The sequence below is a fragment of the Rhincodon typus genome, chromosome 7 (assembly GCF_021869965.1).
Source record: "Rhincodon typus isolate 14 chromosome 7, sRhiTyp1.1, whole genome shotgun sequence".
Lineage (NCBI taxonomy): Eukaryota > Metazoa > Chordata > Chondrichthyes > Orectolobiformes > Rhincodontidae > Rhincodon > Rhincodon typus.
In genome coordinates, this window is record NC_063338.1 from 20,825,429 (window position 1) to 20,835,967 (window position 10,539).

General features: G+C 43.0%; 1 protein-coding gene across 1 annotated transcript in view; it reads right to left on the minus strand.

The window, feature by feature from the left end:
• Positions 1-7,173, minus strand: part of LOC109918655 (thioredoxin domain-containing protein 6-like) — a 65,895-nt gene extending 58,722 nt beyond the window's left edge. The window contains exon 1 of the mRNA XM_048598704.1: positions 6,871-7,173. The gene's annotated coding sequence lies outside the window, so the exon portion shown is untranslated. The remainder of the gene's footprint in view (positions 1-6,870) is intronic.
• Between the last annotated feature and the right edge of the window lie 3,366 nt (positions 7,174-10,539).

Below are 10,539 nucleotides of genomic sequence, written 5' to 3' on the forward strand. Positions count from 1 at the left end.
CCCTTCTTCAGAAAAATTTTCTGAAGAAGGGTCTAGGCCCGAAACATCAGCATCCTGCTCCTCTGATGCTGCTTGGCCTGCTGTGTTCATCCAGCTCTACACCTTGTTACCTCTTGTCATTTTGTTTCTGTTGTCTGAGGTCAATTCTAGACAGTTGGGATGAAAACCTCCACTGTATCTACTGTAAAAGGATAAAATGTTTTGGATACTGAAATAACTGCACAGAGGCTAATATCCTACCACCAAGTCACCCTTTATTTAAATGTACACTGGCTGTGGCCAGCCAGCTCGGAGTCAGTCCCTAAAGTCAGGAGACTCTGAGTTAACACATAAATGGGACCCAAAAGGTCAGCTTTCATGCTCCTCTGATGCTGCCTGGCCTGCTGTGTTCCTCCAGCTCCACACAATGTTATCTCTGACTCCAGCATCTGCAGTTCTTACTATGTTTGAGACTTGTTGAGTGCCCTGTTTATATCTGTCAGCCAGGGCTCCCTGATTGGCCCAGATTAACAACCCCAATCAGGGATCTTATTGTCAATACGATCCACCTGGTTCTAATCACTAGATGCCTCCCCCCGACAACCCTCAAGTCCAGGAATGTAAGCCTGGTCTTCCTATGGTAGCTTCTCCTGGGATGTTTTCACCCCAGATCCATTTCTTCTGACACAGACTTGGACACAGGCAGCAAGTACTGGACCATAACCCATCTCTTTCACCTGGAGCGTCCTGGGAGGTTATCCTCCTCTTCTGCCAGCAGTACTGGTATCGAGACTACATACATCTCGGACTCTGGGGTTTCCTCGACACAAGATGGAGGGGGAGAAGCTACAGTTTCTGACAGGCCTTCTGGCTGTGTTGAGGGTCCGGGTATGTTTTGCTCCTGCCCCGTTTGCGAGGTAACAGCTTTCAGGTGATCCCCACGTTTGTTCAGGACCACCTCACCTACCTGAGCTTTCTATGTCATGGGACCTGACCTCACGTTGACCTCGCCTCGTACCCAGGCCAGGCCATTTCCATGGTTGGGGCATCAAACTTCTTCCCCTGAATTAAACTGTCTGTCTCACTCAGAGGAAGCATTTGTCCAGCATTGACGTTCCTGATGCCATTTCACCCTCCCCCCAAGGTCCAGAATATCAGGTTTAACCTGGTCCGGAGTCTTCTGTCCATCAGCAACTCTGCTGGAGCTATCCCTGCATTTGCGTGAGGGATGGTTCTATAACTGAACAGGAACCGGGACAGTTTGGTATCTAGTAAAGCTGTAGGCTGTTTCTTTAAGCCTGCCTTCAATGTTTGGACCACTCTTTATGCCAGTCCATTGAATGATGGATGGTATGGAGCTGTCTAAACATGCCAAAGGCCATTGAACTTTAGGAAATACTCGAATTCCCTGCAAGTAAATGACGTCCCATTGTCCGTGACTAATATTTCCATGAGTCCGTGTATTGCGAACGAAGCTCGCAGCTTTACAATTGCCTTCCCAGAGTTTGCCGAATTAATTCTGTGCACGTCCATCCACTTTGAACGGACATCCACAATGACCAGGAACATTGAGCCCGTGAAAGGACTGGCATAATTGGCATGTAACCGAATCCACAGTTGACTCAGCCACTCCCACGAATGTGGGGGCACCGCCAATGGCAATTTTTGTCCTTGTTGGCGTTCTGGGCACGGCCCCGCCAAGGCAGCTATGTCTGCATTCAATGCTGGCCACCAGACATAACTTCTTGTTCAACATCTTCATTTTGGAAACCCCTGGATGACCCTGATGGAGTCAGCCAGTATCTGGCAGCGACCTTTACTCTGGACAATCACTCTTGCTCGCCATAATAATATGCTGTCCTCTACTGTGATCTGATCTCGCCAGGTCCAGAAAGGTTTCAATTCTGGTTGTAATGGCTCTTTTGTTTCCCCCTTTGCCACCTATGTTTTAGTTTGGCCAGGATGTGTTCTTTTTGCATCCACAGACGAATATTGTCAGCGATGAACGGAATTGTGTCCAGAAAGTTGAAAACCAGAAGGACTCTTCCAGGGAAGGCACCACCGGTGGAGTATCTGCCAGTGGGAGGCCGCTCAAGGCATCTGCATTAGCCACCTGGCCTCCTGGACTATGTTCCAACTTGTAGGTGCCGAGAATAAGGGCCCAATGCTGAATTTGACCAGAAGTTATGGGTGGCACAGCCCTATCTTCTTTAAGTAACCCTAGCAGGGGCTTGTCGCCCGTTATGACAAATTCACATCTGTAAAGGTATTGGTGGAACTTTCTCACCCAAAGATGACTGCCAAACCTTCTTTCTCTATCTCTATCTGGTATTTGCATTCGGCATCAGCCAAAGTCTAGGAAGCATACGCTATCGGGCTTTCCTCTCCGTTTAACCACCAGTGAGCCAACATTACCCCAATACCGTGTGGGGAGGCTTTGTATGTCAGCACCACCGCTTCTTTCAGATCATAGAGGGCCAACACCTTGGATAACAATAGCTGTCTTTTTCACTTCCCTAAAGGCTACTTCTTGGCTACGTGACTATTTCCAAGGCTGACCCTTTTTCAATAGCAGGTGTAAGGGTGCCAAGATGGAGGCCAGGTTACGTATGAATTTTCCACAATAATTCACCAACCCAAGGAAAGACCTAAGCTCTAGTACAGACGTGGGAGCCAGGGCACCTTTGATCTTCATCTCACTTTATCTTCCAAATGTTGTAACCCAGTTTTGTCAACTCTGCAACACAAGTAGGTCATTGTGGTGCCTGGAACACGCATATTTCCCTTCTACGGCGTACACTTGGCTGGAAGAAATGATTAAGCACTATGTCCGAGTTCTTCGCGTGCTCTTTATTCATCTATAGGTGTGACGCCGGAAAAGCCATACAGGTCAGACAGCATCCGAGGAGCAGGAAAGTCAACGTTTTGGGCCGAAACCCGTCGTGGTTGTTAGCATGCCATCCAGATAATTGGCAACCTGGGGCAGCCCTTGTAAAATGTTCTCCATGGTTCACAGGAAAAGGGCGCAGGCTGATGGTACCCCAAACGGCAATCCTGTATATTGGGGCCTTATGGGTATTAATTGTGGCATAACTCTGGGACTCCTCATCTCGCAATTGCAGGTAGGCATGCCTCATGCCCAGCTTCGTGAAGAACAGCTCCCCCCTCCAAATTTGGCATACAAATCTTCTATGCAAGGGACTGGATATTTATCCAGCTGTGAGAAGCAGTTTACCGTTTGCTTAAAATTCCCACAAAGGCGAACTGAGCCATCGGGCTTCACAATTGATAGGACCAGTGCTGCCCAGTCCACAAACTGCACTGTTTTGGTATTTCCTTTGCTCTCCAGCCTCCTGATTACTGCCTCTACTTTTGTTCACAAGGCAAATGGTACTGTGCGGGTCCTGCAAAATCATGGAATCACTTCCTGGTCAACACGTAAAGAGGCTTTGGCCCCTCTGATAGTCTTCCTGAAAATATCCTTAATATTTCATTAGAACTTCACTGTGAAAGCCATTTTCTAATCGAAAAATGTGGGGCTAATCAAGTTTAATCTTTCTCAACCAATTCCACCCCAATAGGCTTGGGTTCGAGCCTCTTACTACAATCAGTGTAACTGTACTGATTGCTTCTCATAGGAGACCTAAACCAAAGTCGTACCCTTAACCTGTAATGATTCTCCAGTGAACTTTCTCAATCTGGCCTGAGGTCTTGCACTAACTGAAGGGTTGGAGTCTACAGCAAATCTTGTTAAAGACTGGTTTTGCAACCATTGATACAGCTGCACTGGTATCGACCTTATGAGAACCAGGTGACCGTTTTACCAGACATTAATCTTAATTACTTCTGATTTGGATGTTGCTAAGCAATTTAACTGTTCCAACCCACATGTAGGTGGACTTTCCAGGGTATGCATTCTCCTGGATACAGGCCTATGAGTTTTCTTACTTGAGTCAGGCCTAATAGGATCCCTTTGCGGATTTGTGTCCACATACCAACAGCAACCACAATGGCTTCCTGGCCCAGATCCTGAAGAGCCTTTTTTTGCCATTTGCCTAAGGCTTGTCTTTGCTGTGGACTGGCCTAGAGTCGCTCTGCTCAGGTGGGACTTTTATCAGCCATGATTGAATGATGGAGCTGACTCAATGGGCTGAATGGCCTAATTTCTGCTCCTATGTCTTATGGTCTTTGGGTATGCCCTGTGTGAGGCTCTGCGATTGCCTACACTTGAGTGGTGTTCCCCAAGCTCAGTCAGACAGGTGAGGGCGTCCACTTACATTGGGAATGCCCTGTAGTTCCCATGCTCCACCTGCTGTATTTTCTAATGACAAAGCCAGTTGTAGTGCCTGTTTGAATTCCAATTGGGCTTCAGCTAGTAGGTTCTTTTGCATGGTTACATCATTAATTCCACATCCCAAACGGTTTCTCAGTGTCTCATTCAGTGTAACCAAAAATCACATGCAAATGGCAGTAATCTCAACTTCGTCAAAAACCCTGATACATATTCTCCTGGTTCTCAAACAGCCGAATAAAACCGATAGAGTCTCCGAATTAGAAGAGGTTTGGGGTCGTAATATTCTTTAACCAAACCTGTCAAGGTTTTAGTGGTCTAATACCTCTGCGAAAGTTAAGCCCATAACAATTGAAAATGGTGTGGGTCTGCAAGCAGTCGGAAGGATTACTCATTGCTTTTCATCTGCCCCAGTGTCATTTTCACAGAAAAAGTATTGCATTCTTTCTGCATACTGGGCCTCGACGGCAAGATCGAATGAGTCAAGCTTCCCAAATAAAGGCATGACGCCAGAAATGCTTACTCCAACTCAAAGATGACTCAAAGAGCAAATGCTCTTCAGGCACATGCTGTTATCTTCCATCGCCACTGAAATAACTGTACAGAGACTGGTATCCCATCATCAAGTCACCTTTATTTACATATGCACAATACACTGGCAGTGGCCAGCCAACTCAAGAGTCTATCCCTGCAGTCAGGAAACTCTCTGAATCCCCTGTTTATATTTGTCAACCAGGGTGCCCTGATTGGTACAGATTAACAAACCCATTCAAGGATTTCATCGTCAATGAGATCCACCTGGTTCCAATCAATACAGATTCTTTTTGCAAGATGAAGTTTTGCTCAATGAGACACAAACACCTATCAGTTCCCTTTCTGGTTATTGATTTTGATGGAAATGGAGGTATCTGAAAATATACCGTTATGGATGTTGATTGAAATAATTTTTGGGCTTCTGAAGCGAGTTGCTAATCAGCTTGAACCTACAAAATTTCTCATTATTGAATGATATAAAGTATTAAATTAGCAATTGTAGATATTAAGATTGTCTGACTGATTGAACGGCAAGAGTACACTGGTGTTGAGTTTGGGTTAAAACATAGTAAGGGAATAGTGTTGAAAGGGTTTCAGCCTGCATCCCCCCCAATGCTTTACTTGATCTCAGAGTATTCATTCTACACCATTAGAAGATTTAATTGTCATCTCACTTACAACTATTGAGAGATGCTGATGTGGCAGGTTAGAAGGCATATCAATTTGCACTGTACTTGCCTCACATTTGAACTCTGAATTCTAACTTTTACCAGGTTAAAAACTGGATATTTGTTCCAGAAAATCTGAAGAAGGGTCCCAACCTGAAACGTCAACTTTCTTGCTCCTCTGATGCTGCCTGGCTTGTTGTGTTCTTCCAGCTCCATTCTGTGTTGCCTATGAACTCCTCATCTGTGTTACCTTTGCCCAACTGATTTTCTGAGTCTTTACACAGATTAAAATCCCCCATGATTATCACTATACCTTTCTGACAACTTCCCATTTTTGTTCTTCCTTTATATTCCATCCCCTCTGTGGTTACCATTGAGGGGCCTGTCCACTGCACCTCCAAGTGACTCCTTGCCTTTATCATTTCTCATCTTTATTCAAACTGCTTGTTTCCTGAATTTAGATCATCCATTTCTATCAATGGCAATATCATGAGTAATTAACAGTGCACTTTTTCTTAGCTTCCTATCGTTGATGATGGTAAGTTGCTTTCTTATCAGAAGGTGATGAAGAGGTGCCTTATCGGAAGTGTGTCTTGCTCAGTTACCAAGATTCTTATGGGGAAATGTCTCAAGTTTAAACTCTCCGTTCAATTGTGCCAAGTTGGAGTCATTTAGACCCAAAAAAGAACCCACTTACCTCCTCCTCTCGAGAGCTATCTCCCACCCTCCTGACTAACAGCTGCTTCACATCAGTGTGCCTTAGATCTAAGCATTTCAGTAGTATGAGAAATTGGATCTGATTACTGCTGATGTATCATTTTAAATTCCCATTGTATCCTCTCAGTTACCACAAATGTTCCATAAATCTACAGTTATTCTGTTGTAACAATGTATAAAACCCAATCATTGATGGACAAGGAAATAAAACGATAAATTGAAACAATATTCTTAGGATTCGCAAACAAGTGTTTCCATTTCTGTTACTGCCGGATTATGAAACTTATTGCGAATACCTGTTTGAAATCGCTTATAACTATTATTGCACGGAAGAAATTTTGGGTTAAAAATTTGAACATAAAATTGGATCTGGAAACTCCTTGGATTTCTAAACCAATTATTTAGTTATAATGATTCCGTGGCACTTTGCCTTAAGCTATAAAGTACAATGTTAAGACGGGTTGCAAACGAAAGCATACCAGCGCAGTGGGTGAGTGTATCTGAGCTATGCTCGATTTGAGGCAGAAACTGAACAGGCTGTTTAAGATAACAAGGTGTAGAGCTGGATGAACACAGCAGACCAAGCAGCATCATAGGAGCCGGAAGGCTGACGTTTCGGGCCTAGACCCTTCTTCAGAAAAATGAAGAAAACAGGCTGTTTTCTGGGTTTTACTTTTTTACCTTGTTGTTGGGAGTGCAGTGGTTCCCTGTCCTACCAGCACTTCGTGGAGCCGTCCTTGCCGTCGGTAGTGTGAGGCCGGTTGCAATGTTACTTTGCACTGGTAGCGCAGGAAACCCTCAGCTTCACAGACGGAAATGTAAACTGCTGTGGGTTGCCTAGGTTTTCTTGCATGTGACGGGGTTGCTTAGAGAGCCAAACACTGTTTGTATCTTCATATCCTTTGTGCAGAGTGAGCTCCTGGTTGTTTGCACAGAGTACAGCGGGTGTTGGAAATCTAAAATTCCCGACTCTTTGCATTACATTCGATGACTTTTACACATCGTAACGCTGAATTGTAGAGGTCTGAGTATTTTCTCTGTCCAGCCGCACTAACGGATGCAAATGAGTAACAGAAAATAAGTGACCGAATATTTGCATTAGTAAAACAAACATAATTTTTTTTACCATCTTTTCTTATCTCTGCTGAAGGCACTAATTCAAAACACGATCACAGGGATCTTGTGAATTTTATTTTATATCCGGAAGTACTCTTACATAACAACAGAACATCACCAAATCACCGTGACATTTTTTCCTACTACCAGTAAAATCGCCCATACGGCCAATTAGATATGTACATGCAAAGCTTGTTATGGGCAATGCAAGCCCCATCAAAAGTGACGGAGGGCTAGGGAGAGCAGGATGGGTCTAAATCAAAATGGATTTGGAGGGGTAATAAAACACCATAACCCCTGCAGCGCTCACTTCTCTTTAAAGGCATTGAGAGCACAGATGGACCCTCTACAATATCACACAGGTACGAATGTAACTACAGAAATGGGGCAAACAGTTGGCAGATATGATCCAACCCCGTGCATTTGTCTTATCTCTACCCACATTGGTGCCATCTTTAGCAATCAAAAATGAAATGCCCTATTAGCTGTGGTTTTAATAACAATCAACTCATATCTGTGTTTAGATACTTTCTAATCAACCTATTCAGTGATTTTGTTTTACACACCTCTGGAGCAGATGGGTCTTGAACCCAGACCTAAAGTTGCATTTCATAGAATCCCTAGAGTGTGGAAACAGGCCATTTGGACTGTCACTTGACACAGACTCTTGGAAGAGCATCTCACCCAGACCCACTCCCCCACCCTGTTACTGTAACCCTGCAATCCCCATGGCTAATCCACTTAGCCTGGACATCACTGATCACTGTGGCTAATTTAGCAAGGCCAATCCACCTACCTTCACATCTTTGGACTGTGGGAGGAAACCAAAGCACCTGGAGGAAACCCCTGCAGACAAGGGGAGAATGTGCAAACTCTAGACAGACAATCACCCAAGGTTGGAATCAAACCCAGGTCCCTAGCACTGTGAGCCAGCAGTGCTAACCACTGAGCCACCATGACCCAAAATCTTGGGACAAAACAATAATGCAGTATGACATCATACTCATGGTAGCAGCCCAAATAACCCCCTTCACTGTACCACACTATCACTGGTGTATGTGAACTGTCATCTTTGTCAAATAGTAGGTCGTCTTCACTGCCATCTAGATCATTGCAACTAGTACAGTTCTTGAATGACTACAGAACTGCCTTGTCATAGAGTCATTCACTACTTGCCACATATTTGTTATCCTTTCACGCTCATTCACAATTTCTCACTCACTCACTCAGACTCCAGTGAAGGTGTGGGTAATTTGCCCTGTTGGTGTCAAGTTGCAGCTTCATGCACCCATCCGTTTGGCTACTCCTCTGGCATGGATGCTTTGCATGGTTTTTCCATTTAAAGGATCCAAGGGTTGTAATTGGCTTGTAGACCTGCCTGGAGTCACAACTAGAGACAACTTTGATTTTGTCATCCTTCTTTTTGTGTTCTTAGTTATGCTCTTTTGATAAACAATTTTTAGTTCAATCAATTAAATACCATTAAATAAATTAAACAATAAATATCCCTTAAAGGGACACTAACAATGGTCAAATGCTCAAAGCAAAATTAAATTTAGATTAAAATGTCAATGTGGATGGAGATAATACACTGAAGTGCCCACTGATTGTGGAAGGTCTCAAGCATACCAGCGAACAGCTCATCCTCCCTCTCCAAGGGCACCCAGGCACATAAACAAACAAAATTGACAGTGGCCTCAGTTACATACATTTATAACTGATCTCACAGTGATGGAATTTGATTTCTTTAGAAGGTCACCTTCTGACCACTGTTTGTTTAACCACAATTTCATCCCTTCTTCAATCATACATCCTTTAGGATAAATGTAGAAAAATCAAATTTGGAATTTCAATCTTAGATGTCCTTTTTCTGTAAAAGACCTGTAAGAATGCTGGTTTTTTTTTTTGCCACCTGAACAACACACCAAAACAACAATGTAGTGGGTCTTCTCATGACCAAATATTTTTCATTGAAAGATGTTGTGTGGCCTCCTGATTATTACAACATTTTCAGTTTTAATTTTAGACTTCCACCATCTGCAATATTTTGCTTTTCTATTTGTGTTTTTATTAGTATTATTTCAACAGCTTTAATACCAACATTTTTGTAAAGATTGCCAATATGCACAATTCCCCCTGACTTTTAATATTTCATTGAGCAAACATTAAATGTCAAGGGGACTTTGTTTGTATTCCTCATCTTTCCATATTCAAATCATTATTTTCACAAATCTGTGGAACTGAGAATTTCTCCTGCCAAAATCTGTAATGGTATTTACAGCTCTTCTTGTTTCACAAATGATTAGACATTCCATTTTACCTGTGGTCCATTGTGCACGTTTTCACCTTTTCTTCCCCTCATGGCTGTTCTGCAAAATCCCCATGATAAGTCTGTTTGCCTTTTTCTATTGCCACTGTCTCTTCCTCTTGCCTTTTCTCAATATAATTTCCTTAATGAGGGGGGAACAAAATATCTTTCAGCCACTCTATTTATATGCTTTATGACACACCTTCCAGTTTGAATTGGACAGTACAAGAGACATTTTAATGTTTTAAATTCATTGATTTCATGTCAGATTTTCCACAAAACAGACACTGCTTACTATTGGTATGGTCATCGCTGTACATAACTCTGAAACAAGTGATAATGCTGTCCATGACAGGGTAACCTTTGGACTAGAAGGTGCATGGCAATTAAAGGAACTTTTTTCTTGAAAATGTGTGAACTATGGTTCAGAAAATATGGGAAATGTATTCAACCACAGGCTTAACGGTAGTTACTGCTGTTTAAACATTACTGGGCATTAAGGTCTGTCAAAGATATTTTTAATCACCCTGTTCAGGGATGTTATTACACATCTTTGGAGCAAGTGGGACCTGAACCAGAATCTCCTGGTTCAGAGATAAGACACTTTCCATAAGCCTATGAGGTTTCTTGAAAGAAGATATGCCTAAGCTCAAATAAAAAAAACGCAGTTGCTGGCAAGCTGAAGCAAGCACAGAAACTAGGAACATAGGAACAGAAGTAGGCCATTCAGCCACCCCTGCCTGCTCAACTGGTCAATGAGATCATGTTGATCTATGGCTTAACTCAGTGTATCTGCCTTTGTCCCATATCCTGTAATGTGTGTTCAACAAAATTTATCTATCTCATATTTAAAATTAACAATTGCATCTACTGCCATTTGTGAAAGAGTTCCAAATATCTATCACCCTTTATCTATAGAAGTGCTT